We start from the raw sequence: 25,862 nt of genomic DNA, 5'->3' as shown, positions 1-25,862 counted from the left end.
CTCTGCGTTTAAGCCACTTACTCCCGCGGGGCCGCCACGCCGCGGTGTCTGCAGCGCCGTTGCCCCGCCGCGCGCGCCTGTTCCCCGGATCCCTCTCTGCCGCCAAGTCGCCTTGGAGCGGTCGAGTCTCCGGGCGCACGCCGTGCGGGGCTGGAGACAGTACTGAGGCTTTGCGGGGGGCTCTGAGCGCTTTGGCGAGCACCTTTGCAGACCCAATCTGGCGACGAGGCCTTTTCCATCTTGGAGGGTGGGAGGGAGGCGGTCGAGCCGCTGGGGAGCTTGGGAGCGTCGAGTCTTCCCTAACTCGGGTCTTGCGGAGGTTTGCGCCGGGGAACAGGAGCAAACTGGGCCCCGCTGCAGCCGACTCGCCGAGAACAGAGGCGCTGCTTCCTGCCAGCCTCGGGGAGGGTCACGTCAGGCTTCCCAAGCAGGCGGGTTTGCGCCCGGCCTTGCTGCCAGGAGAGCCACCTGTGGAGGCCGTGGGCGAGAGTTGATCTGAATCCACACCTGGAACGTACCCTTCCCCAGTTCCCTTCTCAAAGCCCTTTCCTTGCCAGTCTGAAATGAAGCGAGAGGCTCTGCCCCTCCCTTGGGTAGAAGGCAATGAAGTTGTCAGGGATTCACAAGCAAACAGTGTTTGCTCGCCTTTACCTATCCAGGTGAATTATTTGCGGTGACTTCTAATTTCCTTCCCCCAAAGAAAACCATGTCTTCCCACCTTTCCACCTTTTTTTCCCCCTTTAAGCTTAAATGCTTATGAAAAATTGATGGAAAAACATCTTCAGTGGCCTTTGGGTTCTCCTAGAAAAACAACCCAAACCCAGACCTCACTAGTAATAGTGAAAACTTTAAAATTCAGCTCTTTATCCCAGGCTTCCCCAGTTTTCAAACTGACAACTCAAACATGTTTGGACTTCAAAATGTCAAACTTGATATCTGGCTCTTTTACAAAGATGGCTTGGCTGAGAAATGACTGAAAAGGTAAAATGTTACTTCTGACAGATTTGGAACTCTCCTTTATGTTTTGCTAATCTCACTATCGGCTTGCTGAGTGACCATACTAGAACTGAAAGTTTTGTGTCAATATATTGGCAGTTTATAGAAAATAAAAAAGGTAGAGTATCGAGCTAATGAAATTTAGCAAGAATACTATTAGACTTTTCCCTTATTCGTCATTCCTCCTTAGTTCTTTTACGTGGAATTCCATATAACATATAAACTATTTATATAAAAGTTTGCAGAGTGTTACATTAACCAAAAATACAGGGAATGGAACAATTAAGGAGCACATATAGGCATATTAATTACCCCACCTCGCACATGAAGCTACATGTTCTACATGGCGTTTTTCATTACTACATGAGCTGTTAAATGTATAAAGTAGGTACATTTGTGGGCATATTAACACACTATGAGAACTTGAACTTGTTCATTTCCTGGTTTTTATGGGCCTGGTTGGGCTGTATGGGCTTGCTTTGCACATGCTCACATGCCCTGAACTCACATTGACTTCTAGAGTCCCCCCTTCATGGATGGAGGGAGACAAGTAGAAAATGGCATAAACTGTATGGCTAAGCGTAAGCTGGCCAAATCTGTGTTGTATATGCCTAACATTAACTGCATCCTACAGTGGCCCTGGCCCCAGGACAGAAGGAAGCCCTTGACTCATGAAACTGGGTCTGGGTGCTTTTCTTCAACCAGTTGTCTTTTCAGAGACCACATGGTAAGTCCATCATTACATTGGAGATTTTTTTTTTTTTTTTTTGCCATTGGTTTGACTGGGCTGTCCTCCCAACTTTACCTGACAAATATGAAACCTAAAATGAAGCTGCCCTGCTCCCTAAGCAGAGTGCCCAGTTCTCTTCCTTAGTGCAAATGAGTTTGAAATAATTCTCACCTCTTCCCCACACAAAATGAGCCACCTGTGGTGCTTACCTCTGAGTTTCTATACTCCTTTATTCTCAATCATAAACTTGAAAATAACATTAATAGGATAATTAGATACCTAGAAATGGGTTACTCAGTAAAGAACAGGTAGATTGGTGTAGAAATAAATAATCTTGGGTCTTGATGGGTGTTGCAATGAATGAAATTAGTTTACATTATCTCTATTGAAAAGCATTGCTTATGTATTGAAGAGAACTGGAAAAAAAAAAAAAACTGTACATACCCCTACCTTCCACATATATTTTTTTCTTGGTTTTTTAAAAAATAAAAATCTAGCAAAAATGTAGCTTGTTTGAATCTGGAATTAGAATAAAGAACAAGACTAGGTTCTATTTTACAGTGGTCTTATATAAAGAAAATTTAAAATCAGCTTCAAGATAACTCTTGAAATAAATATTTAAAATACGATTTGGTTTACGTGCAAAAGCCACAAGAAGGAAAATACTGCAATTGTTTTTAAGATGGCAAACTCTTTGAAGAAAAGTGAAAAATGTCATTTGTCATTTTTATGTCCTATTTACAGGAACAGATAACCAGATATTTTGAAGAGGAAAATATGGCATTTGTGTGTGTGTGTGAGAAAGTGTTTTATGAATGGTCCAGGTTTTCACATTTTGTCTGCTGAGTGCAGGCAGTTTATAATGGACAATTGAAGTCTGAACTGATAAAATTTTTAAACACAGGACTGGTCATTTTGGTCTAAAACGATTCCATATAATTTTTTAAAAAAGGTCAAATCAAACATGGAGATAACAGCTACTATTTGAAAGCTTCTCGTGCTAGGCACCATGCTTGATGTCCTATAAATATTATTTCATTTCCTCCTTATGAAAGTCTATGATATTATCCCCACTTAACAGATGAGAAGATTGAGCCTTTGCAAGTATAAGGAACTTCTTTACAGTCATATAGATAGTAAATGGTGGAACTGGGATCAATTGACTGTAAGATCCAAATTTTAGTCACTACTCTAAGCTGCATCCCTCCATTGACATGAATAACCATGTTTCACTGAACAGTCTTGAATTCACGGAACCTTGTATTTAAAAAAAAAAATGTTTACTAAATTAAATGGTTCAAGTTGAAATGGTAGAATTGGCTATGAACTTAGACTTTGAGAAAAATTACCTGGCTTTCAAGAAGGTGGTCTTATTTGCTAGGCCTAAAATGTTTTACTTTACTGTTCTGTTTTGAAATGTTATGTTTTGGAACAAAACCAGTGGTAAGGTTCAGAAATGGAGATGCCAATATAAAGGATGAAATACTGGAACTTTTTCAAGCTGTAAACTGGAGGGAGCTGAATTGGGGGAGTTAATATGTATATCAATTTTCATATCAGACAATTTCATATGTGTGATAGATTTCATGTGGCCTCTTTCTGTTGAAAACATTTTTTTTTTAACATTTGTTTGCTAAAAAGTGTAACTCCAAGGGCCAGATTCCCTGGCTTGTGTACTGAAGATATTCAGCGTTTTGAGTGTTAAGAAGAGCTTCGAATGAATCCCCGGGAAAAATTCCTTCCATTTCCAAGTCTGCCAATGCAGGATTTTCAGAAAGGATAGTTGACCAAGGAAATTAAACTCCCTTTTACTATGCAGATGTCAAGAACGAGCATGCTCTTCAAAGAAAAGTTATGAAACACAAGAATTTTTTCTTCACTTTGAAACGTATTTTCTTCTTGGTATTGGTATCTACATTAGTTTGAGTTTCCTATGAGAGTTTTAGTTTCTTTATTCTTTTGTTACTGTGTGGTACTGATTTTTTATAACGCAGGAGCAACATTATATAAAGAAAAATTAAAATTTCCATTACAATCTCTAATTCTCTAAAATTGAAAAAAAAGTAAACTGGAATTAACATACATGCCATTGAAAGTTGGAATTTTAAATTTGGTCTTAATAGTCCCAATACTTATAAATAGCAGAATTATTTTGCGGTTGAAGATTCTTTATTTAATAGTATTTATAGAATGTGGTGAACGCTGGTTGAGCAGGTTAATATGCTGCCTTTTTAATAGGGAGCTATTGCTACTGGCTTCCCTTCCATAAGGCATGCACTTGGTGTTGTTTTTCAGTGCTGTGAGTGCTAATGAAGGCCAATTTAAAGCAATTTTCTTGAAGATTGCTGTTCAGCCCCGTCTGACTTACAATTCCAAAACTTATGCCAGGCAGGAGGGTGTAGCGAGAGGTTAGTAAATACAATTATATTAATACTGGTGTTATTTTAGTTACTTAGAGCTTGGTTATGTTGCAGGCAACCGGTCAATTAATACAGAGCTGATATTGTCAATGTATTCATTACACTAATAAGTCTCTCATTTAAGCAGAGGTTGAAGCGCAGTGTTTGAGAAAGGGTGTGTAAGTACGTTCAGCTGAGCTGATGAGTGAGGGCAAAAGATCCTCTTTTAAAACTCTAAACTGCAGTAGATGAGTCATTGGCATGTGTTATCTTAGATATGTCACTGCTATGCTTACCACAAAATTATTCTATTGTCAGTGAAATTATTTTACTCTGTTATAGATATTATTTTTGTCCGTCTTTCCTGAGCAGGGTGTACTCTTTCAGAATGGACTTATTAACATGGGATCAGCTTGAGCTGAATGTCGTGAACGCACAGAATTGAGAATGAGGCTAGTTCAGTGATCTTTGCACAGCGAAAACTCAGTAGGGTCCCCTCTGGCTCAGTGACTTCATTATAAGGAAAATAAAAAAGAGAAAAGATGACTTTTCTACAGTCTTCTCTCAATTTTGTAGCCTCTCAGCCGTTTTCAGGTTTCACTTTTCATTTTAAAAACAAAATTTCATAGGCTCCCTTCCAAACTATTTAATTCACTTCTGGCAACTAAAAAGAAAAATGAGGCACAAATTGCTTTTGAAAACTTAGAAAGGTACCTACATTATTGAACATAATATCGCATAGGACTTAATTGGGTGTAATAAAATATTTTCTACCTTCAATTCCCTTGAGACCAAAATGAAAAATTTTCTCTAGGGGCAAAAGATAAAGATGATTTCAAATACAATGACTAAAAGGTAATTATATAAATACGGTATTTTTGTTCTCTCTTATTTTTGAATTATGTCACCTTGTCTAAGACAGGATAAAAATTTCCAAGGAGGAAAATTTCAGGATATCTAATTTGCAGTCAGAACTAGTAGGTTGATATTTGTAAATTCTTTTGCAATTTTTGAGCTGTAAAATGGAGATCATTTATTTATCAAAGACATTTTGTGGGACTTAAACTGAAAAGAAAATGAATGATGAATGCTACATAAATTTTGGCATTTGAAGAAAATTACTTAACCTCTTTCTTCTGCAATTCTCCATTTATATCAATATGTTACAATGTGCCCTTTTATATGAATGTCACAATTATAGAGATAAATGAAATTTAAAGTGAGGTAATTTAATATTCAAGTTTAAGTCAGTAATTTTCATTTTGTTCAATAATTTAATTTTTCATATTTGAATAATGATGAATTTTCCACATTGGGCCTTTTTCCCCCCAGTTTGGTATTTTGACTTGTCTATAAAACAAATGCATTCTAAAAATTAAGACGTTGAGGTTGGCATTCAAACCTTCTTTGAATGTTAAGAAAAGTGAGATATTTTTACAAGTGTAATGAACATTTTTCTGGTGCTCATTTGAAAAGAATATTGGATTCATATTGATAGCAAACACTTTGAAGAGATTTTGTTAAAGTGTTGTCCTTCTCTCAGAGTTGCCCTTTGTCTTTCCATTTACGTGGAGAATAAGGAAGTGTGTATAATTTATTACTATTAAGGAACTTTATGAATGGCCTTTCTCATATTTCCCCCTGGGAAGCCATTAGATAATCTGTTTTTGTAATACTGAGTCCAACATTTGGTTTAATATTCTTTTTCTCAGAACAGACTACATAATCATAAGATTATTAGACATCTCATAATTTTTAGAGGTGTCTTAAACCCATGCACGTTTACTCCTACGCTGTTTCCTAAAGTTACAATCTTTAATTCTTGTTCTCAAAAGCAAACAAACAAACAAAAAAAATGTTACCCAAGATGCACATAAAACATGCATTAGAGGCATTTCCTACTCTATGTTTTTTTATTATCCCTCTACCTTACCACCCACCAGCATTGTGGATTTAAGAGTCGACATAATTGAGTAAGTAAATTACCAAAAACCCAGGCAGCTGCTGCAGACACCTAGCAATTGGCTGTTCCGTGGTTCTAATGTTCTCGTATTAGCACATTAAAACCAGCAGAAAGGGGGCTCTTAATTACGCTTGCTTTATGGGAGCACAATAAATTCTTTTTGTTGACCTTACTGCACACTCAATGGTGTTTTTGTGCAGTGTTGAATTAAGAGATATCAAAAGTCATAGATTGAAGGATTTTTCTGAGTATTTAAGGAACGAGTAAGTAGGTAGTAATGAACCCCCAATACAACCAAATCTGCTCGTCTCAATGCTAAAGTACCAGTTATTCAACATTTCAAACTGACAGCTTGTAAATGTAAATTTTATTAAATGCACAGCAATAAAAATTTGTAGGTTTCTGTCACTTTGAATTTCAGTGGCTCAAAATGAGGCCTCTAGCCTTTTAAATCACAGCAGGTAAAAGCAGAGCTCTCAAGCATTCAGCATTTTAAACTGGAACCTTTTTTAGGTTTCACTGTGCGCATTTGCTCACATAATATCCTTTGCAGGATTCAAGAATGGATGTGTTATGTCACTTAACAGGCCTGCATTTTCCATCGCCTTTATATCACAGTTCACAAAATGTTTCTCTTACATCCAGAGAGGGGAGAGAGAGAGAGAGTGGGAGAGAGAGATTTTAAAAGAAATAAATTACAGAGATAAAAAGAAAAATAAATTAAGAAACATAAGAAAGTGTATCAAATAATATGTATTGATGCTTTTGTTTTTAAACTGGTCAAGCTCATTCTCATGGATATAATGGAAAATATAAACTGTCATGTAAAATAAGGATATAATGAGAAAAAATTATGGGAAATAAAATCTTGGTTAAGATTTCCTGAAGATTTCTAAAACCTAGAAGGAAAATTAAAAACATGCATATTTCAAGGCTCAGTTTATTGGGCAAAATGATAATTGGTGTTTCATTTAAGGAAAGCCCAAATCTAGATTTAAATGACAATTGTTTTCTATGTTCTAACCTTACTTAATAACAGAAGCATTTCATTTCTCTATTTATTGTCCTACAGAGAAGCAGTCTCAATTGATACCTGACAAATATCAGAGTTTAAACACAGTAATTGAATATGCAGTTTGTCAAGTAATATTGCTTTACCTTGGTGAATATTGTTGCTATAAATGACTTTTCTGATGAGACTTAGGAGAAAGCATTTGTCCACCTGTTGCTGTTAAATATCCCCCTGGCACTTTTTGTAAGAGTTGAAGTATTAGCCCGTGTTTTGGCCACATTCCAGTTTGGGCTAATGGCATTCGTCCTTCCAAAGTTTCCTTTGCAGTTTTAATTGGGTCTGACCCTTTCCTTCACTTTAAGGAGCCCCCCCACCTCAAAAAAAATTCCCATTCTGGCAGAAAGAGAGGAGAGAGTCGTCCTTCTTTGGCTAAATTTCTGGAGAGTATTACAATGTTCTGTACATTATCAAAGTAGTTAAGGGTGAATTTCAACACTGTGCGTATATAAGTACTAGAGGGCTTTAGCATTTATAAAGTATAAATATTATTTGCTGCATGCATAGAATCTTTCTTCAAAAGATTTTACTTTCAGGGTACTTTAGGGGATGATGTAAAGCAGTTAACTTCAGAGTTTCAACAGCTTATTTTTTAAATGATGGAAATCAAGGATGCTTTATCATAATTCATATGTATTTAAAAATTATGATTACCAAGATAGTAATCACATTTTGGGGGTCTAATTTTCCTTTCTATATTAAAAGTCAAAGTCCTTTCTCAAAGACGTGTGTGGATCAGCTAACATGTACTTGAAGCTGTTTTAATTTTAATACCTCTTGCTGTTGCTGTATCTACTGAATCAAAACTAGAGTTAAGTACAGACGACATATCAGTCGAATGGTTCTTAAGGTTTCCTTAGCTAATACGTTTAAATTTGAGAGGCAGTCACTTTTGAGAATATTTCTATTTCTGGTTTCTCATCTTCCCCTATCACTTCTGGTTAGATCTGCTGCCAAGGTCAACTCCTTCTCTTGTTAGAATTCCCAGCATTTTGGTGTATAGATAGCTATCCAAGGGAGGGAGGTGGAATAAAAATAGAGTGGCCTTAAAATCATGGAATTTCAGAGTTGGAATTTTGGAGCTCACATTTAGTCACTTTATTTTAATCTACTTCATGTTTTTTTTTTCTTTTTCTTTTAAATTACATATGTGGCATGTGACTGTTAAAAATACATAAATTATATACAGTAAAAGAATTTACTCTCTCCTCCCCTATCTCGCTCCTCCTCAATCCTAGAACCTTCCCAGTGGTAATTACTGATATTACTTTGGTGTTGGTCCTTCCAAACACAAATGCGTCTTTGTACATAATTTTGTTTTGTATGATTTATTTCAAACATAAATGGAATCACACCATACCACAATATGTTTTTTTCACTTTGTAATATTATCTAAAGAGCTTTCTATATTTGTACATATAGATATACCTAATTCTTTTCGCTGGGGCTTGTAAATCCATACTATGAAGCACCTCCCAACTGTTGATTATTTCATTATTATAACCAGGTCCCTTGCCCCTCTTTATATACATGGGGGATTATTGCTCTAGAGTAAGTACCTAGGGACTGTGCTGCAATTCTCTTATTTTATAATTGAGGTACCCAGGGTCCTTGGAGATCAAGTGATTCAACTAAGGACACACAGTTTTGGCAAAGCCAGGACCAAAGCCCAGGTCTTCTCATTTTTAGTCTACTGACCTTTCTGTGATCCCATATATGGTGGCTATTCTGGTGCTCTGCCCAGATCCTTTCTTCATGGTAAATGCTGTCTTCCTCAGAGGCTGGGGCATCAGCTCTGACAGCTCACAGCTGCATCCATCACCAAGAATTGTCCTTGGCTGCAGGAAACTGCTTTGGCCAAGGTTATGCCCCCCTCCCAGAGAGTGTCTCATGGTTATTGATTGACTGATTCAGAAATACTAAGACTTGGCTCCCTTGTTTCAGTTTGAGACAACTCTGAAGAGCTATCCCAGCTCCAGAGCACTTTGTAGGATGGGCTGAGGCCTCAGCTGCATTCAGGGTCAGCTGCATTCAGGGTCAGCTTCTTACTCCACCCAATCCAGACTTTATTACAGAAGTGGGCTCAGAGGACTCAGCAATAATCCTTCTGCATGCAGTTCTCTGTTTCAAAATCTATTTCCAGGGAACCCAATCCAAGACACCATATGGCTTCATATATATCTTCCCCAAATGTGAACTTGGAAGTTCAGAGGCAAAACAAGAAATGATTCAGAACTAGAGGTTCAATTCTGAGATGATTCAGTTCAGAACTGGGGACTGTCAATGGAATCCCTAATTGCTATAGGTTCTAGGACTAAGTCTAAACATTTAAGGCTAAGCATTGCACATAATCAGTACTAGAAGAAAAGGTATAGAAAGGGAAGAAGGAATGAAGGGGAAGATGTATAGATGAGGAAAGCTGCTTCGAACAGTTTTTGAGAAGAGAGAGGATAAACATCGATAAATAGATTAATAAGGATGGAGAAATTTTGTTCACCAGAGTTTTTTTTAGGTATAGGACTATCTTTTAGGGATAATACAATGATTACTGTGATGCTCTTATTTCTGAACTCCCCCCTCAACCCACCCCACACTCAACCCCAATATGCAGATGTAGGCTGGCACCAAGAGCACAGGGGATAAAGGAGGAGAAATCTAAAGTTCTAAGGGAAATTAGGAAGAAGGAAAAAGAAGCTGGGTGTTGTCTAGAAGAAAGAGACAAGAGGAGAGACCCAGGTAGAAAGAAGGCTGAAACATAAGTGTTGAAGGACAAGAATGTCTAAAGGGAGATCTCTCAACTTGTTCCCTGTGAACTATGCAATTTAAGCCATCTTCCCCTCACCCTTTCTCAGATGAGCATCCTCCCTTACCCAGGACCCTGTCTGTGACCCTGCCCCCCAGTTCCAGTTGGTTAGACCTGGAATGGACCCCCGAACGGAACCAAACCAGTCAGATTCTCTCCAGTAATTTGGAATAGGGATTCAGAGACAGAGAATTCACTTTTGTATGCGATTAGAATTACAGTCATGTAAGCCTGAGGGCTGAGGCATGGCTGTCTTCCAAGATGGGGCAAGAAAGCAAAGAATACCAGGCTAAATACAGTGGGATAGATAATGTGCAAAGAGAGAATTAAATAAATACGAGAGATAGAGTTTCTCTCTTCCTTAAGGATTTCTAGGTCTTGCTTAAAGTCCTCCTTTGAAACTTAGTTCCATTCTCGTCCTTTGGTTCTATAGAACACTCCTGTATCCCAGTAACAAATTACTAAGTCTAATTCAAGTTACTGTCTACTACTTTAATCAAAAGAGTTTTCCATTTCTGGGGATTTATCCAAAGAAAACAAAAACACTAACTTGAAAAGATATATGCACCCCCATGTTCATTGCAGCATTATTTATTATAGCAAGACATGGAAACAACCTAAGAGTCTATCAGAGGATGAATGGATAAAAAAGTTGTGACATGTATATATATGAGATATATATATATATATATATATATATATATATATATATATATATATATATATATATACACATATAATGGAATATTATTCAGCCATAAAAAAGAAGGAAAGCTTGCCACTTGTGACAACATGGATGGACCTGGAAGGCATTATACTAAGTGAAATAAGTCAGACAGAGTGAGGCAAATAGTACTGTATGATCTCACTTATATGTGGAGTCTTTAAAAATAAATAAATATAAAAGAACAGAGCTCATAGATACAGATTGGTGGTTGCCAAAGTTGGCAGGTGGATGGGTGAAGGGTGTCCAAAGGTACATACTTCCAGTTATAAAATAAATAATCCTAGAGATGTAATACACAGCATGGTGACTCTAGTTAATAATGCTGTGTTGTATATTTGAAAGTTGCTAAGAGAGTAGATCTTAAAAGTTCTCATCACAAGAAAAAAATTGTAACTATAGTGATGGAAGTAACTAGACTTACCTTGGTGATCATTTCATAATGTATGCAATACAGAATCACTATGTTGTACACCTGAAACTAATATGATGTTTTATGTCAATTATATCTCAAGTAAAAGAGTTTTAACTAAGAATATTTGTATCAGAAGTTGGACTGCAAACAGTAGCCCTTTGGAGAAGAGAATTGTAGAACTGGCTCAGTTGAAGTGATGTAAAAGGGGGTGAATAATGAAGATTTCTCCAGAATGGGACAGGAATGTAGCTTGATTTTGTTATTTGCAGCCCTACAAATATGACTAATCGTGATTAGAGTGGAGAGAATTAAAATGCCAAGGGAAAACCATTTAACAAAATCCCATAGAGATCAATAGAGCAAAGAACTGGACATAGATAGAAAAATCCAGTGTTTATCAGGTAAAAGCATTCAGGAAATGAATTGACAACAACATTTATGTCTTCAGATGAAGAAAATATTAGGAAGAAGTAAAGCAAATTTTCCATTTAAATATGATTAAATACGAGCACTTATAAATGAAAAAGTAAAATGTAGCATGGTGTATATAGTATTTGTGTTAAAAAAAAAAAAAGGAGGGATTGTGTATTCGTTTCCCAGGGCTGCATAACAAAGTACCACAGACTGAGTGGCTTAAGATAACAGAAATTTATTCTCTTATGGTTCTGAAGGTGAGAAGTCCAAAATCAGGGTGTCCCCAGGGCCATGCTCGCTCTACAGGCTCTAAAGGAGAATCTATCCTTGCCTCTTCTAGCTTTGGGTGGCCGTAGGCATTCCTTGGCTTGTGGCAGCATCACTCCAATCTCTGCCTCCATCTTCACATGGCCTTCTTCTCTCTATGTGTCTCTGTGTCTTCACGTGGTATTGTTCTCTCCATGTTTCTTTCCTCTTCTTATAAGGATATCAGTTTTACTGGATTAAAGGCTCATGACAATGACCTCACCTTAACTCTATTACATCTGCAAAGACCCTATTTCCAAGTAAGATCACATCCACAGGTGCTGGGGGTTAGGACTTCAACATATCTTTCTGGAGAGGGACAATTCAACACAGAACAGACTGTGTATAAATATATATTTACTTATTCAGTAGACAAATGTTTTTCAGTCTGGGGTTATTGTAGATCATATCTTCAAAAAGAGGGCTGCAACAATGTCTCCCATCCTAGGTACCCTTCTGTAGTGTTCTTTACCACTCTCCCATTGGTAATTCCCCTCCCCTGGATTCCAGCTAGCCTTGGTGGCTTGCTGTAACCAAGAGAATGCAGCAGAAGTGTCATCATACATCTTCTGAGGCTCCGTCAGAAAAAAATTTGCAACTTCTACCTAGGTCTTGAGAATGCATGCTTTCTGGTCACACCTTCTTAGGATGCTCCCTCTGGGAACACAGCCACTATCCTGTGGGAAGCCCCAGACACATTGAGAAGCCACATGTAGATACTCCCGTTGACAGTCTGAGCTGAGCCAAGTCTTCAAGCCATCCTAGCACAGGATCCAGACATTGAGCAAAGAGTGCTCCAGATTACTCCAGACCCAAGGCATTTGTGCCATTCCCAGTCATCTGAGTCTTCCCAGCTGTAGCCCCAGACAATGCAAAACACAGACAAGCCACCCCTGCTGTGCTCTGCCCAAATTCCTGATAAACAGAATCCCTGAACATAATAAAACAGTGGTTGTTTTACACCCCTAGTTTGTGGTGATTTGTTATGCTGTGACAATAATTGGAATAGTGGGTCATAACTCATTAATGGTTTGTAAGATGAATTTAGTGGGGCACTAAAATTGAACTAAAAATTAAAATTTTTGTATTCTATATCTTGACATTTTTATTTAAAAATATAAACAACATAAATTTGCTATTAAAAGTGATCATTTTGTCACTGTGATTTGGAAGGCTGTGTTCGAAAGATATAGTTATTCAAATGCAATAGCCAGCAGAAAGATGTGCAGAGAAATCCACAAACTCAAGGATAAATGTGTGAAAGAGAACTTCTGACAGTGGAAAAAAGGGAAAGAAAAGTAAGTGTTTGTTATGGGAACAAACCCATAACTCTAGTTTGCATGGCCAGCTAGAGGATAAGAGGAATGATTTCTTTTTTCTTGTCAAAATTTTTATTGAAGTATAGTTGATTTACAGTATTGTATAAGTTTAGGTGTACAGCACAGTGATTCAGTTATACACACACACACACACACACACACACACTTCAGATTCTTTTCCTTTATAGGTTATTACATGATACTGAGTATAGTTCCCTGTGCTATACAGTAGGTCCTTGTTGGTTATCTATTTTTTACATAGTAGTGTGTATACATAGTCCTAGCCTCCTAATTTATCCCTTCCCCCACCCCCTTTCCCCTTTGGTAACCATAAATTTATTTTCTGTGTCTGTGAGTGAAGAGGACTGCTTTCTTGATAGACTACAAATATGAATACTGGCAAAAAGCGACAGTTTAGCACAGGTGTTAGAAAGGACTCTGACAGTAGACTGGGCGTCGTTTTTTTTTTTTTTTTTTTTAATTTTATTTATTTATTTATTTATTTTTGGCTGTGTTGGGTCTTCGTTTCTGTGCGAGGGCTTTCTCTAGTTGCGGCAAGCGGGGGCCACTCTTCACCGCGGTGCGCGGGCCTCTCAGTATCGCGGCCTCTCTTGTTGCGGAGCACAGGCTCCAGACGCGCAGGCTCAGTAATTGTGGCGCATGGGCTTAGTTGCTCCGCGGCGTGTGGGACCTTCCCAGACCAGGGCTCGAACCCGTGTGCCCTGCGTTGGCAGGCAGATTCTCAACCACTGCGCCACCAGGGAAGCCCTGGGCTTCGTTTTAATCTCTCCTCCACTATTTACATCTGGGTAACCCTAGATAAATTATATCATGAATCTAAAATTCAGTATTTTCGTCTTTAAAATGGCAATTATGATAGTACCTACTTCACAGAGTTGTTAAGAAATTACATAAGTTACTGTGCATTGCCTAGCAAAGGGTCTAGTCCATATAATGAGCTCAAGTAGATAAATAAGAAGTAGAAAACTCAATACATTAGCTTGGTTCTAAATAACTGAGGAAAGTTAGTTGGTATGGTGGGCAGAATTCTAAGATGGTCCTCAAGAACCCTACCCCTGATGGATACAGCCTGTATGTGACTACGATGGGAAAGTCACTCCCATGACTAGGTTAGGTTATGTGGCACAGATGACTTAAAGAATAGGAGATTATCGTGGGTAGGTCTGACCTAATCAGGTGAACCCTGACAAGGGCTCTTCCTAAAGCAAGAAATTTGAAGCAAGACGGATTTGATGCAGGGAAAGTTCTTGGTTGCTGGCTTTGGAGTGGAGGGAACCAAACAAGAAGGAATGCAGATGGGCTCTGGGAACTAACAACTTATCTGTGATTATATCAATGCCAGATAATGACAGTGTTGTTTCTTCATTTCTGATCGTTATAATTACTTCTTTTTCTTGAGTTATGGTGATAGCTAGGTTTGCCAGTACATCAATAAATAATATCAATGATAGTAGGAATCTTCTTCCCAAGCTCATATGGAAACTTTGAATTATTTAACACAAAGTGTAATATTTGCTATAGGCTTTCTGTAAATTTCTTTATCAAAATAAGGGAGTTCTTTTCTATTTCCAGTTTGTTAAAATGATTTTTTTAAATCAGGAAAGAATGTTGGATTCTATTGAATTATAATCTCTTCCTTTATCTACTGAGATGGTCATAATTATTATCCTTTAATCCTTAAATGTAGTGTATTACATTATTTAATTTTATAGTGTCAAACCAGCCTTGAATTCCTTGAATAAGCCCTACTTCATCATGACTTTAGACCATTTTACTCCATTTATGCCTTCCTCTTCCAGACCTATTTGCTATTATTGTCGTGTTTTTTAGTTCTACCCTTTTAAACACTATAGGATATTATTATTATTGTTATTAGTTTATAAACTCAGTGTTCCTTTGTTTACCCACATATTGATCACTTTCTTTGTTCTTCTTACATATTAATCCATATGGAATCATTTTCCTGCCTAAAGTGAATCCTTTAAAATTTTCTTTAGAGTGGCTCTAATGGTGGTAAATCATTTTTGTTAGCTTAATTTATCTCCTTCTTTGTACAATATTATTTCTGTGTATAGAAATCTAGCCTGACAGTTATTTTCTTGTAGGACATTGAAGAACCCAATTGCTAGTCTTTTGACTTCCACTATGGCTGTTGAGAAGTCAAGGGTCACTCTTTCAATGATAACCTAATTTTAAGACACTCTCTTTGCCTTCAAACTTCTGCATTTCCACAGGGTGTATCTGGATGTGGATTTATTTTTATTTAACTTGTTTGAGATTCGTTGCAATTCTTTTTTTTTTTTTTTTTTTTTTTTTAAATTTATTTATTTTTGGCTGCATTGGGTCTTCGTTGCTGCACGCAGGCTTTCTCTAGTTGCGGCGAGCAGGGGCCACTCTTCGTTGCGGTGCGCGGGCTTCTCATTGCAGTGGCTTCTCTTGTTGCGGAGCACGGGCTCTAGGCTCACGGGCTTCAGTAGTTGTGGCTCGCGGGCCCTAGAGCGCAGGCTCAGTAGTTGTGGCGCACGGGCTTAGTTGCTCCGCGGCATGTGGGATCTTCCTGGACCAGGGCTCGAACCCATGTCCCCTGCATTGGCAGGCAGATTCTTAACCACTGCGCCACCAGGGAAGCCCCTCGTTGCAATTCTTGAAGCAGTGGATGAGTGTCTTTCAAAAGTTTTTTGGAAAACTCTCACCCCTTACCAGTAAAAACATTGCACCTGCCCTGTTTTCTCTTTCATTGTGTTCTGGAGCTCAGATTAGATATTTGATAAACCATTTCACTTTATCCTATGTTTTTCAATGTTTAATTTATAATTTTCATCTTTTTTCTTTCTGTGCTGCATTCTGGATGCTGTCATCTGGACTATCTTATTCACAAATTCTTTTTTCAATTGTGTGAAATATGTTTGTTGTGTTTTTAATGTCAATTATTTTAATTTTCATGTTAAGCAATATTACTTGATTTCTTAGTGTCTGCTATGTTATTTTTAATAAATTCCTCTTCCCTGCAAAAATATTCAAGTTTTCAGACTTGCCTTTTATTTCTTTAAACATAGTAAGCATAATTTTTCATAATTTGTGTTAATAATTTCATTATATTAATTATTTTAGGTCTGTTTATGCTGTTATTTCAGCTGATTGTCATTTACAGTACCTTATTTCCTTGTGTTCTGAGTTACCTTTGTGAACTGCTCATTTTTTCATGGAAAATTAGTTGTGGGGATGCTTTGTAGCATAGGATAAGGGTGGCCTTCCTCCAGGGATGATTTGTTTTTGTTTCTTCCATGTGCCTAGGAGCACTAAGATTGCAGACTCATTTTAAACTAAATTCATAGTTTGAATTTTATCAATTATATAAGTTGTGTATGTTTTCCCTCATAGCTTGCCCTTTAACTTTGTTTACAGTTTTTTTAATTGAACTATAGTTTGGGGTTTTTTTTTAATCTTAAGGGGAGCATTACATTTTTTTGGTAATTTTGTTTTTATTCCTTAAGAGCCTCTTTCCTACTCCAAGTCATATGTTCTATATTTTCATCTAAAATATTACAAAGTTTTGATTTTCATAACTGTAAATTATTATTTATAGTATAATATAGAAAATTTATTTTTTTTAAAATGAATATCCAGTAGTCCAAGCACGATTTACTAAATAGTTCATCCTCTCCTCTCTGATTTGAAATACTATGTTTCCATGTATGTATGAGTCTGTTTCTGGGCTCTCCATTCTATTGCAGTAGTGCCTTTACCTCTACAATGTCTGCATGCCTCATTCTTCTTTTTCAAAATTCCTTGGAAATTTAGGATTATCTTGTCAAGTACCACATTAAAACCTGTTTGAAAATTAATTGAAATTGGGTAGTATTTATGTAGACTTGGAGCTATTTTACAGTAATAACTTTAAAAAATATTGTCTTTCATCTATGAACATAGCATATATATCTTCATTTATTTCTTTGAGATGTGTTATAATTTTCTCAACAAAATTTTTGAACATCTTCTATGTCTCATTACCTTATCATTTTTTGTGATTGTGAATGGTGTCTTTTTTTTTCTTTATAATTTCTAGTTGATTTAGCTGGTTTAGAAATATCATTTTTTTGTGTGTTAATTTTGTAACCAGCAATCTTAATGAACTCTTTTTAGTACTATGAGTTTATTAGAAGATTTACTTGGCTTTTCTATGCAGTAGATCATGTCATCTACAAAGATAGTTTTGTATTTACTTTTTAATATTTATTAAGATAGAAAGTGATAAAAACCCTCATCAAAGTGGGTACCGAGGGAACATATTTCAACATAATAAAGGCTTTGTGACAAACCCATAACTAACATCATACTCAATGGTGAAAAGCTGAAAGCCTTTTCTCTAAATTCAGGAAAAAGATGAGGATGCCCACTCTCACCACTTCTATTTAACATCATATTGGAAGTCCTAGCCACAGGAATCAGAAAAGAAAAAGAAATAAAAGGCATCCAAATTGGAAGAGAAGAAGTAAAACTGTCACTATCTGCAGATGACATGATACTTTAAATCAAAAACCCTAAAGTCTCTACCCAAAAACTATTAGAACTAATAAATGAATTCAGCAAAGTTGCAGAATACAGGATTAATATACAGAAATCTCGTGCTTTTCTATACACTATCAGAAAGAGAAAGTAAAAAAAAAAAAAAACCATTTAAAATTACATCTAGGGCTTCCCTGGTGGCACAGTGGTTGAGAATCTGCCTGCTAATGCAGGGGACACGGGTTTGAGCCCTGGTCTGGGAAGATCCCACATGCCGCAGAGCAACTAGGCCCGTGAGCCACAACTACTGAGCCTGCGCGTCTGGAGCCTGTGCTCTGCAACAAGAGAGGCCGCGATAGTGAGAGGCCCGCGCACTGCGATGAAGAGTGGCCCCCACTTGCCACAACTAGAGAAAGCCCTCGCACAGAAACGAAGACTCAACACAGCCAAAAATAAATAAATTAATTAATTAATTAAAAAAAAAACTGTAAGGTTCCATTAAAAAAAAAATTACATCTAAAAGAATGAAATACCTAGGAATAAACTTAACCAAGGGTGTGAAAGAACTATACTCTGAAAACTATAAAACATTGATGAAGGAAATTGAAGGTGATACAAAGAAATGGAAAGATACCTTGTGCTCTTGGATTGGAAGAATTAATATTGTTAAAATGGCCATACTGCCCAAAGCAATCTATAGATTTAATGCAACCCCTATCAAAGTACTCATAACATTTTTCACAGAACTGGAACAAATAATCCTAAAGTTCATATGGAACCACAAAATACCTCGAACTGCCAAAACAATCTTGAGAAAAAAGAACAAAGCTGGAAGTATCATGTTCCCAAACTTCAGACTATACTACAAAGTTACAGTTATCAAAACAGCATTGTACTGGCATAAAAACAGACATATAGACCAGTGGAACAGAACAGAGAGCCCAGAAATAAACCCACACACCTATAGTCATTTAATCTAAGACAAATGTGGCAAGAATATACAGTGGAGAAAAGACAGTCTCTTCAAAAAATGGTACTGGGAAAACCGGACTGCTACATGTAAAACAACGAGATTAGAACATTTCCTCACACCATACACAAAATAAACTCAAAGTGGATTAAAGACTTAAATGTAAGACCTGAAACCACAAAACTCCTATAAGGGAACATAGGCAAAACATTCTTTGACATAAATCATAGCAATATTTTTCTGGATCTGTCTCCTAAGGCAAAAGAAATAAAAGCAAAAATAACAGATGAGACCTAATTAAAAGCTCTTGCACAGCAAAGGAAACCAATGACAAAGTGAAAAGACAACCTTTAGAATGGGAGAAAGTATTTGCAAAGGATATAACCTATTGGGGTTAATATTCCAAAATATATAAAGAGCTCATACAACTCAATATCCAAAAAAAACCCAACCAATCAAAAATGAGTAGAAGACCTGTATAGACATTTTTCCAAAGAAGACATATGGATGGCTAACAAGCACATGAAAAGATGCTCAACAATGCAATTATCAGAGAAATACAAATCAAAACAACAGTAAAATATCACCGCACATCTGTCAGAATGGCTATCATCAAAAAGTCTACAAATAAATGTTGGAGAGGATGTGGAGAAAAGGGAACCCTTGTGCACTGTTGGTGGGAATGTAAATTGGTGCAGCCACCATGGAAAACAGTATGGAGCTTCCTCAAAAAACTAAAAATAGAACTACCATATGATCCAGCAATACCACTCCTGAGTATATATCCAGAAAAAAATGAAAACACTAATTTGAAAAAGATCTATAATACACAAGATACGGAAGCAACCCAAGTGCCCATCAACAGACAAATGGATAAAGAAGTTGTGGTATATGTATACAATGTAATATTACTCAGCCCTACAAAGAATAAAGTCCTGCCATTGCTGGTAGCATGGATGAACCTAGAGAATGCTTAGTGAAATAAGTCAGACAGAGAAAGACAAATACTATATGATATCATTATATATGGAATTTGAAAAATAATACAAATGAAATATATGCAAAACAGAAACAGACTCATAGATATAGGAAACAAACTAGTGGTTACCAAAGGGGAGAGAGAAAGGGGCAGGAACAAATAGGGGTTACGGGATTAAGAGATACAAACTACTATGTATAAAATAGATTAGCAGCAAGGATATATTGTACAGCACAGGGAATTATAGCCATTATCTTGTAATAACTTTTAATGGAGTACAATCTGTTAAAATACGGAATCACAATGCTGTATACCTGAAACTAATATAATATTATAAATCAACTACACTTCAATAAAAATGCTTTAATGTTTAGTGTAATGTTTATTGAAAGGTTTGAGAGTAATTTTGTATCAGATTAAGGAAGTTCCCTTCTACTCCTCATTTTCTAAGAGGGATTGTTTTCTTTTTTCTAAATCATAAATGAATATGGACTCGTTGAATGTGCTTTTGTTCTCTGTAATTTTGAAAAAGTTAAATTATTTTGTCTTTTCAAGACCTGAAGTCATTTATGCCCATAGTTTCATTTCTATCTACTGCTTTAACTTTCTGATTCGCCATGATTTGTATCTTGAATTCTATTTTATACTTTATTCAATCTTATATGTACATAGTAGAGGAAATTACCTCAAATCAAAAGTTTTAATTAATTTATTTTTAATTTTTTGGCTGCGTTGGGTCTTCGTTGCCGTGTGCGGGCTTTCTCTAGTTGGGCGAGCGGGGGCTACTCTTCATTGCGGTGCGCGGGCTTCTCATTGCAGTGGCTTCTCTTGTTGGGGAGCATGGGCTCTAGGCGTGTGGGCTTCAGTAGTTGCAGCACACGGGCGTGTGGGCTTCAGTAGTTGCAGCACACGGGCTCAGTAGTTGTGGTGCACAGGCTTATTTGCTCCGTGGCATGTGGGATCTTCCCGGACCAGGGCTCGAACCTGCGTCCCCTGCACTGGCAGGCAGATTCTCAACCACTGCACCACCAGGGAAGTCCCCAAAAGCTTTTAGAAGTATTTTAACTAGGAGTCTGATTGCTAGGTGTAGTGAGTTGAATGGTGGCCTCTAAAAAGATATGTCCACGTCCTAACCTGTGAATGTAACCTTATTTGAAAAGGTGTCTTTACACATGTAATTACGTTAAGGATCTCAAGACAAGATCATCCTAGATTATCTAGGTGAGCTCTCAATCCAATGACAATAGTCCTTCTAAGAGACATACAGAGGTCTTCTTCTTCTCCTCCAAGAAATGCATAGAGCTACCAGAAGCTAGAAGAAGCAGGGAAGGATTCTTCACTAGCGTCTTCAGAAAGAGTGTGGCTCTATGGACAACCTGATTTTGGACTTCTGACCTCCAGAACGGTGAGACAATACATTTCTGTTGGGGCAATTTTTTATGATACCCCTAGAAAATTAATACCGTTCTGGTTATTAAATCTTTTTCTATTTTATATGTTGCAAACGTCTTCTACGAGCCTGTCTCTTGTCTTTTAGTGGAATATGGGTGATCATCATCTTTTTTCACACATTGAGTTTCATTGTCTTCCAAAATGTCTCTGAGTTTTTTCCAGAAAGATTTGAAGAGTTTTTTCTGAAATTAAGGTAAAGGTGGAGTCATAGTAGTGGTGTGGAAAAGTATGTTTCTTATTAAAGGCACTGACAGTAGGGAAATTAACATTGTCTCTTGGCAAAAACACAAATCAGCTTCGTAGCTGATTGATATAACATTATTGACAAGTGTTAAAAGTGATGAAAGTGATGAAAGACTGTACTTTCACATGGTACACGTGGACACCTTTTTTTTTTTAATAAATTTATTTTATTTATTTCTTTTTGGCTGCGTTGGGTCTTCGTTGCTGCGCATGGGCTTTCTCTAGTTGTGGCGAGCGGGGGTTATTCTTCGTTGCGGTGCGCAGGCTTCTCATAGCGGTGGCTTCTCTTGTTGCAGAGCACGGGCTCTAGGCGTGCGGGCTTCAGTAGTTGTGGCACTTGGGCTCAGTAGTTGTGGCAACTAAGCACGGGCTTAGTTGCTCTGCGGCATGTGGTATCATCCCGGACCAGGGCTTGAACCCGTGTTCCCTACATTGGCAGGCGGATTCTTAACCACTATGCCACCAAGGAAGCCCATGGACAACGTTTTTATTATCCTAGAAGAATCAGAGAGGGAAAATAAATCTGTAAGAGTTAAAAGTAGCTGAAGTCTACAAATTTAGCATGTGCTCAGGTGAAAAATTCTGTGTGCATTCATGTGTGTGTGTTGTAAAGTGCCATTATTTACAGTATTCAAGAGGTAGCCTTTTGTAATTTCCTGTTTATTTTTCTTAGTCTGAGATATAACTTTTTTTCAATAAATATTTCCCTTTAGAATGACTTAAATATATCAGACAGATAATATGGTGCCACTATTAATACATGACTATTCAGTAGCTCAGAAATTAAGTGCATTATATATAAATAGAAAATTATTTTCAAGACTTCTAGGATGGTCCTACATTGTCATTACTCTCTGAAAGCATGGATCTTCCCCCACCTTGGGTCACCAGTAGAAGACCTTCACGTGGATTCCCATCAATAAGTATTTTTCTCATTGACTAAAAAAATTGATATTTTGGGTGGGAGCTTTGGAGAGGAGAAGCTGGAGTCTCTTAGCTTAGCGTATCAGAGACAGGTATGGTCCCATCAAGTACTTCAGCTTGACCTGAACTACTGGAGTTCAGCTTCAACATAATTACAGCACAGCAAGGAGTCCCTTCTGGAAACCAGCTGCTTGATCAGGGATTCATTTATCAGGAGGATTATGACTCCAAACATTTTTCTAAACTGTTGTGGCCATTTAAAAAGGAAAAAAAAAAGAGGAGTCTGGGGAACTAATTAGGAAGGAGTGGCTCCCCTCCGAGTCTTGACCTTAACCCCACTGAGAAAGTATGGAATTTACTTTACCTAAGTAAGGAAAGAACATAAATAGTTGGCAAAAATGCTCTGTGGTATGAGTTCCAGCAAGTCATGAATTGGCCTGTTAACAGACAGGGAGAGAAAGAGGAAACAAAACACAAGAGAAACTCCAAAAACTTTAAAAGTAACAATTAAATGTATCATTGTAACACATTATTATTTTGTACTTTCCTGATTACAAGAAAATAAACCAACATGAGTCTGTGATTAGTATATAAAATGTAACATGAAAAAAATGTTTTTGGTCTTTGTCAGGTTATGAAGTGTTACCACAATGAGTCTGGGTATCACTTTCTATTATTCCATTTAGTAGATTGTGTTTTCTCTATCTGCATTTTAATGTCTTTCATTAGTTTTGGAAAATCCTCAGGCTTAACCTTGTAGAATATTGTTTCTTCCACATTACTTGCTCCTCTTTCTCCAACTCTAGTTGTGTTACACCTTCTTATCTTATTTTCCATGTTTCTTAAACCCTCTTTCATTTAAAAAAAAATCTGATATATTTTTTGTTACATTCTGGGTAATGTCATTATTTCTATCTTCCAGTTACTGAGCTGTTTCAAATGTACTACTTAATCCATTCACTAAGAGTTTCATTTCAGTGATTGTAACTTTCACTTCTTAAAGTTCCATTAAAAAAAAAAAGTGCAATTTCTTGAAAGTCTTTAGTTTTATGTTGGGAGGACTTTAAATAGTTTGCAAAACTGCTAGAAGCAGAAATTTAGCCTCTTTTCAAGTCTGTCTCTGCTGTATTAAGTAAACTGTAGGATAAATGAAGATATAATAGCTAGGAAGTTCAAATGAACAAAAACAAGTACTTGTACCTCCTTGTATAGTCTACAGAGTTCTTTAAAATACTGGCACTTAATTTGATCTTCATAGTACTCTTGTGAGGTGCTTACTCTTATTTACATTGCTGAAGCTAAGAGACTTAACCGAGGCCTCCAAGCTAGTAATAAGTAGAGCTGAAATTAAACTCATGTTTTATGACTCATTTTATTCCATACTTTTCCAGTATATATTCTTAAACAATTTTTATGTTTATGCCATGGAGTAATAGAGTGTTGGGTAATTAGGGAAAGGTGTACTTTGTTCCATTATATCATAATTAAACTTTCTTTGAAAAAAGCTACTTAGGTTCAGCCCAAGATAACTCAAAATGTTTCCTGAGTAGGAGACAATGGATTTTCAGAATAACTTTTTTCCTGCCTTATTTTTTTCATTTCCATGTTTCCTTACTTTTTCTTTCTATATTTCTACCCCCGTTTTTAGGGTCTTATGTTCTGTAAAGCAATTAATAAATTGCAGTTTATAATAATTTAAGATCTACTACTTTTTAGTTTGTTGGATCACTATGACGATGAAATTAGATCATGTATATTCACGTTCCTCATAAAGTGTCTGGTTCCCAATGGGCACTCAAAAAAAGAGGAATTCTTTTAAATGCAAAGATAGCATAAATACTAATCCAATGAAGTCATAATTCCACTTTGTATCCCTCACAACCTGTATCAGTCAGGGTTCTGCAGAGAAACAGAACCATTAGCGTGTGTGTGTGTGTGTGTGTGTGTGTACGTGCGCATGTGCACGTGTGTGTGGAGAGAGAGACAGAGGGAGATTGACTTTATAGAATTGGTCCATGTGATTGTGGAAGACTGGCACGTCTGAAATTTTTAAGGTAGGCCAGCAGGCTGGAAACTCAGGCAGGATTTCTCTGTTGCAGTCTTGAGGTAGAGTCTCTGCACCAGGAAACCTCAGTGTTTCAAAATTAACCATCATACAGCATGTAGTATTAATCCATGGCTTTTCACATTCAGGGACTATATCAAATGTTTTTATTGAATTCAGTTATATTTTTAGAAAAATATTTCTCACATATCACACCAAAGTTTAATTTATCCATATTTAGTCAGAAAGCTTACTCTCTGTTTACTCACCTTCCAAAAAAGATATTTTTAAAATATTAGCATCACTGGTTTAACTGTATAGCTTGCCATGGTGACTTTGTTTTATAGGCAAAACTCATTTGAATATTTATATTCTAATGTGCTTATTTGATATCAAAATGAGACACTTTAATAATAGGCTCTAACATAGATTTGTTGTTGTACTAAGCATTGTATGCATACATATATTATTGATAAGCTTTATAACAACCCTATGAAGAAAGTATATTACTATAATCTCTATTTTATAGATGAGGAAACTGAAACTCATAGAATTTAAATTACTTTTTCAAGGTCATAAACATGACTACAAATAAAAATCAGATCTCTTTGAATCTAGGCCAGTGCTTTAACCACTCTGCTTGCATAGCTCTTAATGTTCTTATGATACCAATTTATTTTAGTTATAATGACAAAAGCACTGAGAAAACTTTAAATACATTCTGAATCAAAACATTTGTGTACCAATAGATTGGACTCTCCATATACGTAAGGAGAAATGTAAGTCTTTTTCATATGAACTTTGTATAATGAAGATTTAAGTGTTGAAAATCAGCTTAACTGCTTTTCAGATTTCGTTCTCTCCTGGAATTTTTTAAAGTAGAGTTTCTGAAATAATGTTTTATACAACATTAGTTCTATATGATATCAGTAAAATATTACTTTGGTCAAATAAGTTTGGGAAATTTTGAGTTAAAAAAGTCCAAAGAGAGTGCTTATTGCAATATTTCTCAGAGTATGTTATGCTCAAGTGCATTGTCACTTTCCAAAAGTGGGGTAGCTATAGCTGTTTCCAAACTTTATTTGAACAGCAGTTCATGGGACTAGTGTCCCAAAGAACTTGCTTTTGGGAAATGCTATCCCAAAGTTAAGATAATATTTTATAATATCATCTTACTTGTCTGAATGTCTGAAACCTAATTTTCAAAACATAGATAAACCGGAAACCCAGATGATCCAGCTAAGGGGCCATCACAGGTAAAGCAGTTATGCTATAGAGGAGAGCTGTGTAAAACAAGGTTTCTGAAGGGGTCAAAGTAAAGGATAGTATGTCTTGGAGAACATTTGTACCACCGCCAATCCATGGAATCTGGAAATGCAGAGTTTCCTTAAAACTCACTGAGTTCTCTATGCTAGTTCTTGATGGTCAGGGAAATTCACATCCCCAAAGCTTCCACAATCAAGTTTCAAATAATATTTTGCATTTATACCATAACTTCTAATTTTTCAAAACATTTTCACATGTATTACCTTATTTAACCATGCCAGACTCACTGGTAAGTTGTGATAGGTCTGGTTTTCACAGC

The sequence above is a fragment of the Eubalaena glacialis genome, chromosome 5, assembly GCF_028564815.1.
Source record: "Eubalaena glacialis isolate mEubGla1 chromosome 5, mEubGla1.1.hap2.+ XY, whole genome shotgun sequence".
NCBI classification, from domain to species: domain Eukaryota; kingdom Metazoa; phylum Chordata; class Mammalia; order Artiodactyla; family Balaenidae; genus Eubalaena; species Eubalaena glacialis.
This window is presented reverse-complemented; position numbering follows the sequence as displayed.